Here is a 21,928-nt window from a genome sequence, read left to right on the forward strand (position 1 = left end):
GAAATGACGAGACGAAACATTAATTTTTTCCTTCCCAGGACTCCAATCCAGCGCCTATCGCTGTTTTACTCTAGAGAAAACGAACGTTAAATATGGGTTTGTGGCACCAGCAGCGACATGTGGGCATGTTTGAACTTTAAACAATATGACGAAGAGTTCAGTTCTGACTGGGAATAGAGCCCCACACATATCGTTGATGACTAAACACAAAGAGACGTCAGCTACGGAATATTACTCCACCAGCAGCTCGGAATAACATCTTGAACTCACAGTGGTCTCGCAAATAGTTCTGTGTCTCGTTGGGAGTAAAAAACGTCAAATATCGTTAGTGTTGAAAACGAATGAACATACATTAAAAATTAAAAATTATTAGCCACCAGCAAATAGGTGTTCTGATGGGTGAGCTTGATAATACATAATGAAATCCTTAGTGCCGGGCCAGGGTTCGAACCCGTTCACGCGCAATATGTGGAGATGTTGAGGAATCTGCATTTTTAACAAACAACAAATTGTAGCTGAGCTGTATTGTCATGAGGGAAACAAATTCCGCGTTAAGGGCGGTCTGAGTTGCATTCCCAGTTCAGAACCAGTTTTATCGACATACAGAAGCTCAGATAAAAGATGGAATAAGTGTCCTGTGAGCCTACATAGCGTTTTTTTTTTCTGCCATTATATCTTCTTCACTTGGTGTAGCCAGAAGAGAATGGAGTCTGTCTCTCCCTATCTAAAATCACCGACAGAAGTTGTAACCGAACCCATACCATAGATATATGAACCTATCATCAGCCCAACAGACCACCAAATCCTCTCCTGAGTGACTAATTTTTCTGTCATAACGCCGTTGTGCCACATTGGCTGAGAATTCTGACACACAGGCTCGTCTCGAGTTCGAGTACATTCACTGCTATGTTCCTTTAAACCCAATTGTGCTGGCTGCTTAAGTTATCAACCTAATGGAACTTGTAACATAATTCCCTTCACTTCTCAACCCAAAATAGTCGTATGTGGAAAAAGGGCTAACTTCTGCGACATTTTGTTCATTTCAAGTTTAACAGACAGCCAGACAGTAGATGCATTTCGAAACCATTGTATTATGTATGAGGAGAGCGCATCGTGCCAAAATACGTCGGAAAAGTATTTTATACATTAGCTGTCGTCTGGTAGTGGCATTTCATACTTCTTCAAACCTTTTTTGACAGCTTTAACTCAGAACAAGTTTTCTACATGCATGTAATCAATAAACCACATGCGCATTTTCAGATTGTTACAGATAACATCAGAGAATTCGCATATATCGTTGATAATTAATTTCTCTCTCATGTTTACTATTGTTTTAACAACATTAAAGGAAACCTTACAAAAATTGTGAACTGTATTATAAAAAATGAAATAAAACTACCTACGACAACCTTTCGACGAAAGTCTGTTTTAATAAAACTGAGTATCTGTACACAAGCGTGCCTCTATCGTCACGAATTGGTAAAATACTACTTACTTAGATTTTGATTGGGTCTGTGTTTAATTGACTCGTTAAATGCACTTGATATTTCCTATCCATTTGAATGACTCGTGCTATATAATCTTCATGTAAACTAAGACACTGAGACAGATAATTCAATTTTTTGTCTAAAGAAATGCTATTCTTCACATAAGTGACAACTTTTATTCTCTTTCACGACGTTATGAGGCTGAGCGACAAATACCACGATGGGAGTGGCGGACAGGCAGCAGTGCGTCCGTAGCCCCGTGGTACCGCCCGTGTCTCGGGTCAGAACAGCTCAATCAGTCGTCCTTTCTAACCATGGTAGTGGCCGGCGTATGCGTATGCGAGCTTTTTTTCTCATATACACTCCTGGAAATAGAAAAAAGAACACATTGACACCGGTGTGTCAGACCCAACATACTTGCTCCGGACACTGTGAGAGGGATGTACAAGCAATGATCACACGCACGGTACAGCGGACACACCAGGAACCGCGGTGTTGGCCGTCGAATGGCGCTAGCTGCGCAGCATTTGTGCACCGCCGCCGTCAGTGTCAGCCAGTTTGCCGTGGCATACGGAGCTCCATCGCAGTCTTTAACACTGGTAGCATGCCGCGACAGCGTGGGCGTGAACCTTATGTGCAGTTGACGGACTTTGAGCGAGGGCGTATAGTGGGCATGCGGGAGGCCGGGTGGACGTACCGCCGAATTGCTCAACACGTGGCGCGTGAGGTCTCCACAGTACATCGATGTTGTCGCCAATGGTCGGCGGAAGGTGCATGTGCCCGTCGACCTGGGACCGAACCGCAGCGACGCACGGATGCACGCCAAGACCGTAGGATCCTACGCAGTGCCGTAGGGGACCGCACCGCCACTTCCCACCAAATTAGGGACACTGTTGCTCCTGGGGTATCGGCGAGGACCATTCGCAACCGTCTCCAAGAAGCTGGGCTACGGTCCCGCACACCGTTAGGCCGTCTTCCGCTCACGCCCCAACATCGTGCAGCCCGCCTCCAGTGGTGTCGCGACAGGCGTGAATGGAGGGACGAATGGAGACTTGTCGTCTTCAGCGATGAGAGTCGCTTCTGCCTTGGTGCCAATGATGGTCGTATGCATGTTTGGCGCCGTGCAGGTGAGCGCCACAATCAGGACTGCATACTACCGAGGCACACAGGGCCAACACCCGGCATCATGGTGTGGGGAGCAATCTCCTACACTGGCCGTACACCTCTGGTGATCGTCGAGGGAACACTGAATAGTGCACGGTACATCCAAACCGTCATCGAACCCATCGTTCTAACATTCCTAGACCGGCAAGGGAACATGCTGTTCCAACAGGACAATGCATGTCCGCATGTATCCTGTGCCAACCAACGTGCTCTAGAAGGTGTAAGTCAACTACCCTGGCCAGCAAGATCTCCGGATCTGTCCCCCATTGAGCATGTTTGGAACTGGATGAAGCGTCGTCTCACGCGGTCTGCACGTCCAGCACGAACGCTGGTCCAACTGAGGCGCCAGGTGGAAATGGCATGGCAAGCCGTTCCACAGGACTACATCCAGCATCTCTACGATCGTCCCCATGGGAGAATAGCAGCCTGCATTGCTGCGAAAGGTGGATATACACTGTACTAGTGCCGACATTGTGCATGCTCTGTTGCCTGTGTCTATGTGCCTGTGGTTCTGTCAGTGTGATCATGTGATGTATCTGACCCCAGGAATGTGTCAATAAAGTTTCCCCTTCCTGGGGCAATGAATTCGCGGTGTTCTTATTTCAATTTCCAGGAGTGTATTTTATGGAACTGCGAATTTCCAGAAAAAATTCTGTATCGAAATCGCAAGAAAACCTTTTCACATCAGATCCTCTTGGTAGCTCGACTCAGTAAGTTGTGTTTATGGTCAAAGATCTTGGCTTTCTGACTGCCAAGCTGCTTCGCAATACCAGCGCCTCTGAAGAAATTCGAATCGATCATCAGCATGATGGCATTTACTCTCTGTGCCTTGAATAACACATACGAAACCATGACAATAATAAATTATTTGACGAACCTCGCGTGAAATGAAAAAGAACAGAATGTGACGCTTTGATTGTAGTGCACTGAATCAGAAACAAGGAAATTAATTCTGTGCCACATTGATGTATTGCATTCTAGTGCAATAAAATAATCATCAAATAAAAACGGTTTTGTGCCTCCTTTGCTATCAAAAGTGAAACACAAATCGTAGACAGATTTTTTGGGTCACCACTCAACAACATTACAGCATTTTACATGGTCGAGAGTGCGGAGTGGAGAAGACGTAGTCGGCAGAAGGTGAGACAATGCAGTCCCTCAGTCCCCGCCAATAGGCAGCAAATAGATCCCAGAGAACTCAGACGCATGCGGTGTTCAGAGGCAGATGGTCGGCAAAGAAATCCTTCGCTAAAACATTGTTGGACCAAACTGTTATTACCAGTGTGACAGAAAGCGAAATCTGTTGTAGATTAGCTTGAATTACACTTATAGCTTCAACGCCGAGAGGAAAGGGGCCATAAAAACATTGTCGACGTGTGATTTTAGTTACTAGATGTCGTATTAGCTAGTCTCGCGTTTTACCTCAAGACTACAGTCATAGTCGAGAATAAAGTACTAAGACTGAAGTCAAGACTTCCTCTGGGAAGTGCCACAGTCTACAATTTTGCCAGATCGAGCATATTGCCGGACATAGGATTCTGAGAGGAGCACGACTATATTTCCCACTTTATGTGAACGACTCGGCGGTCAATTTTTTGCTCTAAGACGGTATCTACAACACATTTTGCACGCTGAATACCCAGAAGAATTAAAAAACAAATGTAGGTTATGAGAGCAACGTTAACTATAGAGTTCGAAGTATTCATAGTATTGTATACGTGTGTGTAAACGTCTTCCAATGCCAACTCAAGGAAGACAAGGATACACAGTCTAACTTAAAAAAAAAAAAAAAAAAAAAAAAAAAAAGTCAAATGTCTGTGATATGTTATGGGACTTAACTGCTAAGGTCATCAGTCCCTAAGCTTACTCACTACTTAACCTAAATTATCCTAAGGACAAACACACACACACACATGACCGAGGGAGGACTCGAACCTCTGCCGGGGCAGCCGCACAGTCCACGACTGCAGAGCCCTGGACCGCTCGGCTAATCCCGCGCGGCTAGTCTAGCTTCAATTTCATAAATTCGCCTCAGTTTTCGGATGAACTCAGACTTAGGTTGGTAATCACTTTGAATATTTAGCAGTACTGTACCCATTGGTGTTAAACTCGTTTTCAACCAATGATTCCCACAGGTACAGGAACACTAAATGTGAAACCTCATAGACAAAATACTTACGCAGTGCTATCAGACGAAAAGATCAACCTGACACACACTGTGGGAAGTTTGTTTTACAACTTTCGTACCTGGGTAATGAGCTTTTTCCTATTTGAGATGTCTGTGAACATTGCTGCTTGAGACGATTTAAGACGAAACTAAATTCCTTCAGCAACAACAATGTTTAAATAAATCGTCTTAACGGCACCAAATCGTGGTTTGTGAATCGTTTACCGGCCGTACTCTGCCGCATTTCGCTGGCTGGAAGGCAAAAGGCTTACTGACAAATTTCACAGAAGGAAAAGAGGGACGAAATGTCTCCTACTGGAAGGTCGTGTTGCTTTATTTAAATGATTACAAAATCAAGTAAAACGAACAGTCAAGTTGTCAGTATAAGCACATTACTGTTGTAAGTATGATGTTGCACTGCCCAGGGCCTGTTAAGATTAAGGGCCCGTTTAGGACAGGCCTATTGTATACAGGAGTGGAACAGATAGCACCACCAAAAAAAAAAAAAAAAAAAAATAAAATAAAAAAAACGTATGCATTGCATACACACAGAAATTACTATTACAGTGTACTTATGGAGCCCAATGAGTGAATTGCGTATTTTCCTGTGCGAAAGAGCACTGGCAAATAGTCTTCGCTACATTAGATTACTTAATCTAGTGTTACTCTGAACTAGTTTGACCTAGTATTGCGAAAATTTTGTACTTTGATAGCTTAGAATGAAAATCTTTTTGTTTATTGCAAAGGAAAACAATTGATTTTCTAAAATATTGTGTCATACACAACTTGAAACAGGTCATGTCGACCAAATCATATGGAAGAACTGACAGCGACTTATATCGGAAGGCAGCAATATCTATTGCCCATTGGTTTGGCAACACTCGATAGCCATTTCTAGGCGGAAGTAAATGAAGAAAGGCTGCGCGTTTTTGTTATCAAGTAACGTCTTCATCAATTACTTTAGATTTAATGTAATCTGCGAGTAACTGCTGATGTTTGATATTAACACGAAAAGGATTCCGAAGACAGGGAGTGGACCGTATTGGGTTCGTATCTCTGTCACAGAACTTCACATCATGCACTTCATCTTTAAATGCATGCACATTTTGTTACTTCAGAATAGACGTATATCAGATATCTTCCACGGTTAATTAACAGGGACGAAAGGGTCTTGACAGAAATCCCGGTATATTACAAAAATTGTTGTCTTTTATTTTCAAGTTTAGATTTGGTTACTGGTATTGGCAACAACTTCGGTAATTCATGACTCTTCATGGCTAGTCAGTCATCAATATGATATGATTAGAGTAGATTACATTAGATTAATTCTTGTTTCATTGATCATGAATACGATATTTCGTAATTATGTGGAACGTGTTATTTTAATGAAAGATTACTTTACATACCATGATTCAATTTCTTTACAATTTCTTACTCTCTCTCATTCTTATTGATTTTTATCTCTCTCTCTCTCTCTCTCTCTCTCTCTCTCTCTCTCTCTCTCACACACACACACACACACACACACACACACACACACACATACACAAACACACACATTCTATTTCCATTTTTATTTTCATTTGTCTGTTGTGCTCGACTATCTGCGAAGCACGAAAACGTCTGTGAATAAGTTTCTTAGTTTTGAGTACACTTACGAAAGGAATATAAAAACAACTATGAGAGTTAGTGATTTATGATGCTTAGTTTGCAGTCAGTTCTGAGTATTATTAGTAAATACGCACAAGTCCCTAAACCTATTTACAGAATTGCGAATCAGACGCATTACGTATTCCAGGCCGTAGCAATCGCGACTTGTAGACACCAGCTATGGTCATTTCCCAGCCCGCTGTAAGATCACATCGGTTCGTCTTCTTCCTGCTGGTATTGTAACTGAGATTTGGCAACAAGGTAATGTATGTTTGGCAACTCTGTGATCGACCAGTTACTTCCTGGTGTGCACGGAATTAAGGCTCAAGGTTCACTTGATTTTACCTGTCATTTCCATTGAATAGTCTGAGTTATTATCGCATGAAATGTAACAAAAGATTGTAAATTTACGGTTTTCAGCCCAGGAAAGTCGTTGCACGTGGAAATCGCTACTAATCTCGTCCTTCAAATAGCGGTTTACGAGTTCTAGCCACTATTAGTCTCGTAAGAGAAAACTAAGACACATACTTCTCCGCCAGCTCTGTGGTAAAGTGCTAACATGTGAAAAAGCGTCTGTTATAGTCCGCAGTTCCAGTCACACTGAGTGTAGCGATTTTATCCCTTCTGTGAAAGAGCTACTAACAATCAGATCAAACATAGATAAGGAAATCGCAAGAAAATACTTTCGGCTCATAGTGCAATGGTGAAATACTTACAATGCTGCACAACAGGTAACGCCTCTTTCCGTTGCTAACAAGTAAATTTTGGGCTTCTAGGAATACATAACTTTATTTACGAAATGCCACATTTGCATACCTCTTGAGGATGACAAAGCATACCAATTAAACACAGACCCAATCAAAATCTAACTGAATAGTATTTTACCAATTCATGTCGATAGAGGCACGCTCGTTTAGAGATACTCAATTTTATTAAAACAGACTTTCGTCGTAAGGTTATTGTGGGTAGCTTTATTACATTTCTTATAATACAGCTCAGAATTTTCCTAAGGTTTCCTTTATTGTTATTAAAACAATAGTAAACATGAGAGAGAAATTAATCATCAACGATATATGCGAATTCTCTGATGTTATCTGTAACAATCTGAAAATGCGCATGTGGTTTATTGATTACATGCATGTAGAAAACTTGTTCTGAGTTAAAGCTGTCAAAAAAGGTTTGAAGAAGAATAAAATGCCACTACCAGACGACAGCTAATGTATAAAATACTTTTCCGACGTATTTTGGCACGATGCGCTCTCCCCATACATAATACAAAGGTTTCGAGATGCGTTTGCTGCCTGGTTGTCTATTAAACCTGAAAAAGAATAAAATGTCGCAGAAGTTAGCACTTTTCCCACATGCGACTTTTTTGGGTTGCGAAGTGAAGGGAATTATGTTAAATTTCCATTAGATTGATAACTTTAGCAGCCAGCAGAATTGCGTTTTAAAAAATATAGTAGTGAATGTACTCGAACTCGGTTCTGAACTGGGAATGCAAATCAGACCGCCCTTAACGCGGAATTAGTTTCCCTCATGACAATACAGCTCGGCTACAATTTGTTGTTTGTTAAAACTGCAGATTCCTCAACATCTCCACATATTGCGCGTAAACGGATTCGAATCCTGGCCCGGCACTTAAGATTTCATTATGTATTATCAAGCTCTACCATGAGAATACCTATCTGCTGGTGGCTAATAACTTTGATTTTTAATGTATGTTCATTCGTTTTCAGCACTAACGATATTTGACGTTTTTTACTCCCAACGAGACACAGAACTATTTGCGAGACCACTGTAAGTTCAAGATGTTATTCCGAGCTGCTGGTGGAGTAATATTCGGTAGCTGACGTCTCTTTGTGTTTAGTCAACAACGATATGTGTGGGGCTCTATTCCCAGTCAGCACTGAACTCTTTGTCATATTATTTCTAGTTCAAACATGCCCACATGTCGCTGCTGGTGCAACAAACCCATATTTAACGTTTGTTTTCTCTAGAATGAAACAGCGATAGGTGCTGGATTGGAGTCCTGGGAAGGAAAAAATTAATGTTTCGCCTCGTCATTTCAGTTAAAACATCTAGCTACTGCCGAGAAAACGCGGTATGTCACAGTTGATTGTCCTTCGATAACAATTCGATTAGGTTCTGGGTTCGAATCGCTGTCCAACACAAAGCTTTACCTCACGGAATTTCAAATACGTTATTTCTAAAGAAGTAATATTTAACATCTCTCGTAGTTCGTTGACAGGGACAATAGGTGCTGGGGAGGAATTCGCGTCCGTTAAAAATGTTTGCGTTTTGTACTTTAGAGTTGGTTTTTGCTAATTGATACTGTCTAAAATCGAGGTATATCTCTCTCTGTATGTCTAATCAGGAATGACTGTTAGTTTCTGTCAATCACGAAATCTTTGCTTAGTCTGCATGACCTGGGTTTGAATCCATATGCAGAGCGAGACGGTTCGTCGTGTCATTTGAAGTTCATACATATTCTCAACTAGTTGCTCGTGATTAACTTCAATTTTTAATGTTATTTTGTGTTACGTAATAAGTACTATATGTTACTTTGAAGAGGAAATCATGAACACGACGAACTTCCTACGTGCATTACCTATCTGACGTAATAATGAGAGTGGTAACATTTCAGGTATGTCATTTATTGTAATAAATGTGAGCTTACAAGCCTTAAGGACAGTCTTACCTGTGATAAGGTATTCCCTGATATTTGTAATACCGTAGTATTACTTTAAATCTTGAGTTAGTGCGATACAGAGTTGTGTTTTCTAGTTGTGACTTGTTGGAACCATTTTCAATAGTCAAACGAATGTACCGCAAAAAATGGTTCAAATGGCTCTGAGCACTATGGAACTTAACATCTGTGGTCATCTGTCCCCTAGAACTTACAAGTACTTAAACCTAACTAACTTAAGGACATCACACACATCCATGCCCGAGGGAGGATTCGAACCTACGACCGTAGCAGTCGCGCGGTTCCGGACTGACGCGCCTAGGACCGCTAGACCACCGCGGCCGGCAAGAGACTGTACCAAGGAGCGGATATAGGACCTGCTAGACAGCTGCCTTATGTGGGATGCATGCGAATCAGGCGAAATGCAATTCAGGTCGTTCGGATACTTTTGAGCGCGACTGTAGATTCGCCTACGAGTGGTTGCGATTTGATGAGAAAGATCTATCTTAATTTTTGTTGTGTAAAATAATTACGTCGTAACACACTCGGAGATTGCGAACGTACAATCGGGGTAGAGGCACGCACTTTCTATCATTCCCCGTGGCCTGGGTAAAAGAATTGCAATTATTTAAATTTAAGAATATTTCTTTTTCAATTGGGCTCCTATTTTTATACGAAAAGGAAGATTGCAGGTTCTGAATGTCTCGGCAAAAACACATGGAAATTAATCTTAGCGGCCACCAAAGGAAAGTAGTGATTACAATCATATACCTCTATTGCTGAGAAGCGCCGTCGTAAAGATCGTTGCGTCCACCTAAAATTCGCCTTCTCGAATTAACAGAATAATTTGTACCCCATTGGTATTGGATTTAGGATTGATCTTGACAGAAATTATAAAATACAATTTTCATCATTTAACATCTTCATTTAACACACACATAGACATGAAACTACACAGTACGTCTTTTCGCCAGCACATCAGAACACGAAAGATAGTTAATACTAGAAGTAATAAAAGAACCTCGAAATTGTTCCTTTGTCTCTCAATGATAAAAAAGTTTTTTAGAGTATTTCTCTGGTATGACAGTCGAACAAATTTTCTTCTTGTATCTTTCAGATTAAATAACATCATTTTTTTAGTTCCTTTTCAGCACGAATCACGGCGAAAAATATTTCTGGTAGCATACGTCAGTGTTGTGTGCGGGTGGTTTACTGTGGTTCCTTTTCATGATCAATTTGCTAAGAATAATTAAATCCATCGAAGACAAAAATTATAACAGCTCTGATATACGATCTGTAATTTTAGTGATACGAACACAACTTAGAGTTAACATTATTACACTACGTCAGGAGGAATTCTTGTGCAATTTGAACAAAATAATTATCCGGGAGAAGTTGTAGTATGAATAATGCATTATACAAGTGTATAATGTTGTCAGTAGCATTTACAAAATCAAATCAATGTAACTGCTAAAAAAAAAAAAAAAAAAAAAAAAAAAAAAAAAAAAAAAAAAAAAAAAGACTGAATTCAAACCGCAGAATACTATAGCGTATCGTATCATCCATATTCATTGCATTTGTTCTTGTTGATGATACGCAAAAACCGCCACACGCTAAAACTTCTTTTATATCTCAAATGTAGTTATTCATTGTAATAATTTATCGTGTATGGGTCCTCTTATCGATGATATCAAAAGAATATGAATTATTCAGAATTATATTCTGAACAACATAAATCCAAAAACAGATATCTCTCGTACATACTTTTTGGTCCGAGGAGGTGAATAATACGCTAACTGTATAAGTTTTGCAACACTGGGGATTTGTGCGCCACAAACGAAAGTTAATAGGCATGTTTCTACATCTGAAAGATGATGTCCATTCAAATTCCGCCTCAGTCAGGTAAGAGTGGAGCTGAGGACGTAAATCAGGTTTGATTTAAATACACGCTGTAACGGTTGCGAGCGTTAGTTACCTTCGAGATTGGACGTGGTGAGTTGATGTTAGTCAAGAATGCCTTTAAGGTGACGAAAACGCCGCTATCAATACCTTACAGTGTTCGAACGAGGTCGTGTAACAGGGCTACGACAAGCTGGATGTGCCTTCTCCGAAACTACAGAAATACTTGGCAGGAATGTAGCAACTGTACATGATTGCTGGTTGCGGTGGTCACGAGAATATACGGTCGCAAGAAGACCGGCTCCGGCCTTCCACGTAGACTACCGAAAGGAAAGACCATCGTATTCGTCGTACGGCTCTGGCGCATCGTACAGCATCAGTAGCAGCAATCTGAGCAGCAGTTGGCACTACAGTGACACAAAGAACTGTTACAAATCGGTTACTTCAATGACAGATCCGCGTCAAACGGCCTGTGGCCTGTATTCCACCGGCTCTAAACCACCGCCATATCCAACTTGAGTGGTGTCAAGCGAGAGCTCATTTGATGAAAGCAGGTTCTACCTCGGCCACAGTGATGGCCGTGTATTGGTTAGAAGGAGGTCAGTTGAGGGCCTGCATCCAACCTGTCTGCGTGCTAGACGCACTGGACACCTGGAGTCATGGTGGTATTTTATATGACAGCAGGAGTAGCTGACTGCAAATTTGTACATCAGTCTGGTTATTCGACCCGTTGTGCTGCCATTCATGAAGAGCATTCCATGGGGTGTTTTCCAATAGTATATCGCTCGCCTACACCCCGCTGTTGAAACCCAGCATTCTCTACAGATTGTCGACATGATGCCTTGGTCTGCTCGATCATAAGATCTGTCATCGATTGACCACATACAAGATTTCATCGGACGACAGCTTCGGCTCTATCCACAGACAGCATTATCATTCTTGTATTCGCCAACCGAGTGCAACAGTATGGAACTCCATCTCACGAACTGCACCCAGCACCTGTACAGCTCAAAGCACACACGTTTGGACACTTACACTCAATATACTGGCGTTACTTTGCTTATTACTGTACCAACATTTTACATTTGAAATGGTTCATCTCGAACTTGCATTAACCTGTGGTCTTGCAGTTTTAACCACTCAAATATTACCTAAACAAATCTATTCTCAAAATTGTTTTATTGTACAAGATTTCTTTTTTGATGCTGTTACTTTTTCTCGTCAATGTATTCAAGAAATGTTTTTTTACCTTTAACTCGAATCAATATTCGCTACCCAATTTTTTTTTTCCAAATACAGCCGTTTCATCTTAAACACACAGAAGTTTAACATTAATAGTAGAATGGAATTATTTTAAGTACAAACAAGAACTCCACAAAAAAATAGTTTTCAAATTTTCATATACTTTCCTCTATTGGTGTGATAGTATAATATTATAATATTAAAGTATCTGTGACTCTGTCCTAACATCTTCCACGTAATATTAAATAGTCATCATATAATGGCGAAAATCGTGCTCTATGCACCGATGCCTTAAAACAAACTCACTTCAGAGAAAGACAGAAGAGAGCAGCGATGATCGCTTCTCAGAAACGTCTGATATCTGATAAACGACAAACAATATTCGATAAGAGATAACACATATTAATTGTCTGTTTCCGAGACAATGAAAAGTATGTCTTTTTGTTTAACTTACTATAAAATCTGTTAGGTTTAGGGTTGGCACCATAATGCCTCTAAGAGCGACAAGAATTACTTTAGCCATTCCCGCCGACCTTCAGTAACAACCAAATACCTATGTTTCGACTTCAGTTGAATGAGTATCGTTAAAGGCTAATCACATTCATACTATTGTGACGGTACATCACATAAATGGACATTTGGAGAGAGCGAAAGGAAGTTTTCGTTGTGCAACTTGTGAATTACAAATTATTTCAAGACGGTGTACTTGTGCGCGATGTATAATAAAGATTAAAAAAAAGTCAAATAATACCAAAAAATATCACAAAGAGCGACATATAAAAAAGGAACATTTTTTATCTGTGCAATGAAAATGAACATGAGCAGAGACTATTGCTTTATTGAACACGCCGCCATTGTAGTTGTAAGTTTGGTTGTAATTTAACAAAATAGACTTATAATTGTTATTAGAAAGGGTATATTATTGACTTAGTTGTCACCTCTCATGATCGCCACCATTAATTATAATTAACAAAATTTTTACAGAACTTCGTAGTGTAGGGAGCTCATCTCCCCTAGGAGGACTTAGTCGGCCATTACGCTGACTGTATTATTTAATTAAAATTTCATATGATAATATTAATTTCAAATCTAAAGACAGAAGTGATAAATTTCATTTACTAAAATCCACAGCACTCAATGAGTTAAATATGTTTCATTTTGGCCGCCTAACGGCACATGAGATTCTCTCCAGTTTTGCCTTACAAATAATGAACAAGAAATATTGAAAATCAGTATATTCAAAAAGCTCTCAGTTAATCTTTGTGACGTTTGGTACATAAATAACCAGTAGCCCCTGAGACCCATGTTAATAATTACAGTTTACGTAAGAGTACGCGTATTTTCTTTTCTAAATAGCAGCGCTCACGCAAATTATTTATTAGAAGGCAGTGACTCACGTGTTGTGTTTAAAAAATATGACATCATACGCAGTCCGTACTAGTGTTATCGCGGCATAAGTTAATTAAAAGTCTCATGCTAGTCCATGATATTTAAAGCCACCCCAACCAAAATCATAAAATACATAATTATAAAAATATATAATTATCCTGTGATAAGGGACCCACACACATACATATAGAGTTAGACCGTGATATGTTGTCATACATTTATTAGTCCCACGGGCAAATCAAATCTTTAAAGATAATATATTAGCAATGTGGCAACTGCTGTAATTATGTAGAGTATCTAACTGAATAGTTAAGCACACACGTACAGCTTAAACGTAGTAAGTAGCTAAAGATATTTACGGAAAACTTTTAGTCATAAAATATAATAATAGCTGTAAGTAGTGTCTGCACATGTGGATTACGAAGATATTCCCTTGCTACTTCAATACTGCTGTATTTGAGGTGGCATGTGTCAGCAAACTGTTTTCATATAATAAAGCAAGAAGCAAAGGGAAAAAATATACAATAACTTAATCGGGGCGACATGGACAGTGCAATTTTCGATTGTTCCTCGGCCGCGAAATGGTGCGAATGCCTGATGATTACTAGGTTGACTACGCTCTGGCATTTGCCATTGTCCATACAGGAAAGTAGTCAAAACTGAAGAATATGGGTCTATCCAAAAAAAAAAAAAATTTTCATTCAGATGTATGGGTTTGAAGATGTAACTTGATTGTAAAAATCGTTATGGTGTGCTTGGTGAAGGAAACGGGTAGTAGCTCACTTGCAGTCAGTAGGTGTGGTAATGATGAATATGAAACTCAAGAAACAGATCGTACTTTATGGATAACAGGGTTAAAATACCTGGCTTTTCCTGAAAGATAAATTGTTAGTTGTACATAATCGAAGGTTCAGGCAGTTCTATGTTTAAGGAGACCTAAGTTCTATCATAGTGCATAACTAAAGTTAGAATAGATGTTGTACAGTCTACAAGCGTTATTCATTGATTAACGTCCAGTCGGTCGCGAATTGGAAATCAAAGAGAAAAACAATAAAGTTTTATTTGCAGCAGTTACCTACATCGTCCAGCTATTTCTCTACGTAGTCGCTGCTCCGACTTAGACATTTGTCGTAGCGTTGTACCAGCTTTCCTACATTCAAGCCGCAGAAGGCAGCTAGCTGCCTGTGATTTCTGCTAATTTTTACGGCAGTCTGCAGCTCTCTGTCTGCGCCAAAACGTTGTCTTCGCAGCCAGCAGTTCGCGTGAGCAGAGATGAAAGTCAGTGAGAGCCAAGTATGGGCTGTGTGGTAGGTAATCAAACACTTCCCATGTCCGCAGCTCGTGATATAGTGGCTAGCGTTGCTACCTGTGTATCACGGGTCACGCGTTCGATTCCCGCCCGTGTTGGGGATTTTGTCTGCCCGGGAATTGGGTGTTTGTGTTGTCCTTATCGTTCCATCATCATTCGTGAAAATGTCTAGATTGGACTGTGTACAGATTGGAAATTTGTACGGGCGCTGATGACCGCGCAGTTGAGCGCCCAACAAACCAGTCATCATCATTAAACACTTCCCATATGCAGCGCTGCAGGAACGTTTTCATTGCCCCACAGATATGCTTTTTTTGAGGCGCATGAAATCAGTCCTCATCACGGTAGACTACTGGGTTGAGAATAAATCCGCTACAAAATCGACAACTATGTGTTCCACATCGTAGAACCTTTAACGCCTATGCGTCGCTTCTGGTCACGCACTCAGCAACACTACATAAACTCCAATAATTAAGAAATCCTTTTGCCTGAGCCGTACATTATTGCTACACCTTCCCATAGATTTCTCCTTTAAAATGGTTGTGGCGCTACACTACTTCCGTCTAAGAAAAGACCTTGCCTCTCTGGTCTTCATTAAGACTGGTCTGCACAGTTTATCACATGTACCACTCATGTTTATATTACAGAAATAACTGGCGACTCACTATACGCAGCTCAGAGATCGCATTTAACTTAGAAACATTAGCTGCTACATTTTTTTCTGCCACTACTCATTTCCTCATGCCCACTCAGTTAATCGTTCATTAGTTCCAGAAACACTGATTACTTCATCCTTTAACACTTCTCACGCAGTATCAGATGTGTGCCCTTGGTAATTCTCTTTGCAAATATTCAAGGTTTATTCCATGGACTGTCCGCATCTCGTGGTCGTGCGGTAGCGTTCTCGCTTCCCACGACCGGGTTCCCGGGTTCGATTCCCGGCGGGGTCAGGGATTTTCTCTGCCTCGTGATGACTGGGTGTTCTGTGCTGTCCTTAGGTTAGTTAGGTTGAAATAGTTCTAAGTTCTAGGGGACTGATGACCATAGCTGTTAAGGCCCATAGTGCTCAGAACCATTTGAACCATTTATTCCATGGACTCATACCCTCATAAAACATCGAGAGATACCTTTCTCTCTGACATTTGTGCTACAGTATTTCTCAGTCGTTCACGTTTATGCTCTAGAGATCCAGTCAACTGGTGTACCTATTCCTGGTGGGTCGGTTTGTTGGGTGGCCATCCACCTGAAACAGATGAAGGACGACCACAGAAGAATAACAGCCACTAAGACACTAGGTATCATGACTCTCGAGGTCGCCACAACCTGTCATTGCCCTTCTTGATATTATTCAATACGCTGCATCAACTTTTCTGTAGAAATTCGCTCCTCTTGTGTGACTATGTACTGCTTAATGGAATGGATCAAGCCTGGTTTCAATGTATGATTCAGGAAGGTTAGATTATGCTTTGGGGTGTATGCCTCGCGCTTCATCTGCCTGTATAGCCGTGAATGCCTTCTGTTCAAGTGTGGCTGGAAGATCAGAGGTTGGCCCTGTTGTGTTACATACTGTCCCGGCATTTTCCGTAACATGCACTACCAAGGGGTGGGGGGATACTTGGTGCCCACCTGATTAAAAAAATTTTAAATTCGTTTATTGTTGCTGAATTATATTAAAAACATCCTTTTTAAAGGAATGATTCAGTACCTAACAATACCTTTTGACACACCCTTAACGATATTACCACACTTTCACTAAGGTGTACTACCGACTTCATAACCACCACTAAAAAATTAAAAAATTCAATTCATTTTCTGACCTTTACATTCAACATACTTTTTAAAGTGATACTGACGTGTAAGTAAAGTCTTAAACTCCAAAATATTGAATACGACATTCAACGGGGAAGTGAAATCTGATTTAGAGACTTACATTTTAGGTTAATTTTACGGAGAACTTTAATATATGTGGAGTCTGATAGAACACTTCATTAGAAACAATGAATATCTTTTTAATTTTAAAATACATAGGAACTGACTAGATTGCGATTTCTTCGAACCGGGGCCTATAATACACACTGCCTCTTGGTATTGCGAGGCCACTCAGTTCCAGTCGTCTCCCTCGCATCAGCCTCGTAGCAACTCTACCACTACCATGTTGAACACAGCACAAATGCAGTGCAGTTCTACGTTCTAGAAATCAGGTAGTGGTGGTAAGTTCCTATGGGAGCAAACTGCTGACGCCATTGGTGCTTAGGCTTACACGCTACCCAATCTATCCTAAAAACTAACTTACGCCAGGACAACACACACATCGATGCCCGAGGGAGGACTCGAACCTCCGCCGGGGGTAGCCTCGCGAACCGTTGTTAAAACAAGGTCTAGGTTGCACAATAACCCTCAGACAATCCTGTCCTCTTGTAATGCCAATGAATGGCTGCATCGTGCATGTATTTGCAACAGTTTGATCCACTCACGGTGGACAGACTTGAGTCTTTTCCCCCCACATATCTGTCATCAGCTCTTCTGTCACAGCCACATGTCTGCTACTGCCCTCTTCACAAATCAGTAGCACACCTTCTCTCCTCACCTGCAATCATTGCCCCATTGTTCCCAGTGGCTCCCCACTTCATTGGATTGTGGGTGAATGGTGCAACACCCATGGGCATGCCTGCCTGTTACCAGAATCCTAACCCGTGCGTACTGCCATGCCACTACCAACGCCCTATTATAATAGAAATCAAACCCTGCCGACTCGGCTCTGCTACCAATCTCAGTTAGAGGGTATTACCCCTTGCACTAGCCTTAACTCCAGCATATCTTTTTCTGGCTAAAATATGGTACTCAATTTCCCCGTGCAGTGCATGATAAATAGCTTCACCGTTTATTCTCTCGTGTCCTAAATACTGTCTGCTAGCGATTTCAGTAGTCTTGTCACTGTAAATCATGCATCCAGCAAAGCTATTCGTGCCTGCGTGATCCCCAGACCATGGTTCACGAAGTTCTCTAATGCGTCTGCATACTCTATTATTTCACTTGTCAGCATTCGAAGCACTCATGTATTGTTTAACACTCTGCTCTGCAAGCTTGAAATTTGTGTGATATGCTGCCTCACCAATGACTTATTATCTCAGCCAATTCCTTTACTTCCTCCTTCCTTCATCCGGAAGTCCCAAGCGGTAAAAACTAGACTCAACTTCCATTGATAACTAGTAATCACACCTTCCTTTCTAGCAAGCAGAACTCCTCCCTCCTGACGTTGGTTTCACAGCGCTCCAATTCTGTCCCACGTAAAGAGGTACAGCACCTCCACAATTAGAATCCTTTCCATCCTCGGCCTCGGTGTACAGCAGCTTGAGGATAAGAACTACCATCATCTTCCCTCCCCCCCCCCCCCCCCCCCCTCTCAGAAAACTGCTGTCGTTGGTCATCACTTCACATGAAAACAAAAATAAATAAAGAAACTCTTACCCTAACGCAAAACTTATTCGTTCACCTTTAATATATTAAAACCTGATACCTCACACATAATACTCTGCACAGTTACCAAAAATAATCATAAATATGGTACTTACCGAACAGGTTCATCCATTCATCTATATTATCATGCATACTCTTTCGCTTTTTCCTTTTTTCCTCTTTCTTTTGCTCCTCTATGGCTAGTACTGATTTTGACTCTGGAGCGCCTCTGAACGGTCTCAGTCATCCAATATGCACTACTGTCGACTTCAACAGCAACTGTAGCATAATCGTGACTATTGACAGCCTCAATCACTTGGTAGGGTACAGGGTAATAGTGTCAGGGTACCTCATGTCCGATTTATTTCTTCTATTCTTTGGTGTGTAAGTGCTGGATAACATTACCCATTGATTTACTTAATAATGCAATAAACTAGACGTTAGTGCCTTTGTGTTTGCCTACAGCACCCCCTTCCAAACCTGTGTCACCGTTTTCGCGAATTCACGGACTTAATTTCCATCCTTGCCTCTTCTTACACCAATCATATCTAACGTATCCGTCATTTTTCTTCCATAGAGCACCTCATATTGAGACAACCCTGTATCGGTATGGACTTTTGAACTGTACACAGCCACGACAAATAATAGTTATGTATCCCAAACATCATAATGTAATTTTACATACAAATGTAACTTCCGTCCGATCGCCGGTGCACCTTTTCTATTCTACCATTCAACTCTCAGCGGAGCAGGTTCGTTTATAATTTCGTCACACATAACAAGCGAGGTAAGTTCTTCATCATATCCGACACAAAACTTGCCCTTGACACATAATCATTGTACCCCTTGCATAAGTATCTACTTGTGACCACCGCTTGTGTAACTGCAAATTCTTGTTAGTTTTGCACAGCAATAAGCTAATCATGCCAAGAGAAGTGATCTATTATCATCATTCCTGTTGAAGTGCGGTTAAACTTTCCAAGCGGATAGATCAAGAACATTCCAAACATTTTGACGCTTCTGATAGCCTCTGTGATGGTACCTGCTAGTGACTCATGTTCACATCTGCATGCACCGTACACAGCTCGTTAAATACTGATCCACATCTACATTTCTTCCCTTCCACCAGTATCTTTCAGTCACATTTCCATTCACCGCTATGCACCCATCACGGCTCAACACAACATGATGAAGCACCTGTCTCAGACCATTTTCCGCCAACCACAGCCCTAACATAGTTACATTCGCAACATATCGACAAACATGCTGAATCATGGTTGCGTTTTGTATAGCTTGCAATGCTTTCAGCATTCTGTGCTGTATGCCATTCGCAGAGGCCCTGGCCCAGTGATTTCAATAGTACTACCTTCCTGTTGAAACATCTGTATTTCCATGCCTCCTTCCTGATTTGTGAACCACTTCGTAGTCAAACTCACTAAGGTACAACGCCCAACTTGTTAGTCAATTGGAGACGTGTTTCAAAGCTAATCACGATTTTAGAGCAGCATGATCTGTCAGTCCTTTGAATTTCTTCTCATAAAAGTATCATTGAAAATACTTTACACCATATACGTGGGTAAGCTATTCCTTCTCTTTGGTCGAATAAGTTTTCTCAGCTCTATTTATTTGTCTCGATACAAGATCCACAGGGTATTCCTCAAAGTTAACCTCTTGACCTAGGACGCACCCTAAAGCGTGGTTAGATGAATCAAAAGATAGTATAAACTCAGGAAAAATAAATCTAGGCTCGATGTCAAAACTCTCTTTAGCCCCATAAAACGAACCCTCGAACCGTTCCGTCCACAAACATTTTGCTCCTTTCCTCAACACTTGTGTGAGTGGTCGTGCTACACCAGCAGACACCTCACGAATCTTCTCTATTATAGCTTGAGAGACGCGAGAATGCTTGCAGTTCTTCAGCACAGGAAGATCCCGTAATGCATGCACCAGTCCTAGATCTATTCTCATCCCTCCTTTGCTAATGGGAATGGAAATGAGCGTTTGGCGTCATTGGGAGTGAGGGCCCTTGCGGGCAGGTCCGGCTGCCTTGGTGCAGGTCTTATTCCATTCGACGCCACATTTGGCGACCTGCCCGCCGGATGAGGATGAAATGATGATGAAGACAACACCCACTCCCCGAGCGGTGAAAATCCCCGACCTAGCCGGGAATTGAATCCGGGCCCGCAGGACGGCAATCCGTCACGCTGACCTCTCAGCTATCTGGGCGGACACCTTTGCTAATCAAATGGCATAAGTAACGCAATTCCTCCACCACAAACTCCTCCATACTCAGTGTCAGATGTAAAGCCCACAACTTCTCAAATACCTCTCGATCATTGTCTATGTTCCTCCATATCTCTTGAAAACACAGTTATATCGTCCAGTCAAACTGAAAACTGGCGAGCTGGGAATAGTTTCTCTGCCTGCTTCGCTATTTCCTTAGCAGCTGTGTTTTGAACTCTCATACCAGGTGGCACTGTCGACGGTGGGAGTGCTCATGAGGCGAGGACTATCTAGCCAGCTTTGACCAGAAGCTAAATTATCACCAGGGTCATCTACATCCGCATCCAGGTCTACATAGATACTCCGCAAGCTACCGAACGGTGCATGGCGGAGGGTACCCTGTACCACTACTGGTCATTTCCTTTCCTGTTCCACTCGCAAATGTACCGGGGGAAAAACGACTGTCTGTATGCTTCCGTATCAGACCTAATTCCCCGTATGTTATCTTTGTGGTCCTTACGCGCAATGTATGTTGGCGGCACTAGAATCGGTTGGCAGTCAGCTTTAAAAGCCAGTTCTCTAAATTTTCTCAATAGTGTTTCTCTAAAAGAACGTCACCTTCCGTCCAAGGATTTCCATTTGAGTTCCCGAAGCATTTCCGCAAAAAGTGTTGTTCGAACTCACCGGTAACTAATCTAGCAGCCGACCCCTGAGTTGCTTCGGTGTCTTCCTTCAGCCCGACCTGGTACAGGTCTCAAACACTCTAGCACTATTCAAGAACAGGTCGCACCAGCGTTCTATATGCAGTCTCCTCACAGGTGAACCTGATATTTGAACGACTTTAGTGTGTCAAGCAAGACATTAGTGGTTTGATCATCCTACTCATCCCCATCACCTTACATTTTCCGACATTTTGGTCTAGCCGCGATTTATCAAACCCACTGGAAATTTTCTCTATGTCGTTTTGAATCTTCCTACAGTCAGTCAACTTCGAAACCTTACCGTCAGTTCAGTTAAAGTTCATTTCAGATCTCATTTCTTTGGACGAACATTCCTGCTCTTATAGCATGTTTGCATGAATGTCCTTAAATGTTCGGAATATACCAGCTCACTTCTGGTACGTAAATCTGCAGGGCATTTTAACAGAAGCATTTTTGGACATCCTTTCTATCAAAGTTCAATTTGTAATTTTAAGCAGACTTTTTACCCTGTTCCTTCTGTGTGTGAGTATTGTAAGACACATAATGTGGCATCAC

Source organism: Schistocerca gregaria, chromosome 2, assembly GCF_023897955.1.
Source record: "Schistocerca gregaria isolate iqSchGreg1 chromosome 2, iqSchGreg1.2, whole genome shotgun sequence".
In the NCBI taxonomy this organism is placed as follows: Eukaryota; Metazoa; Arthropoda; class Insecta; order Orthoptera; family Acrididae; genus Schistocerca; species Schistocerca gregaria.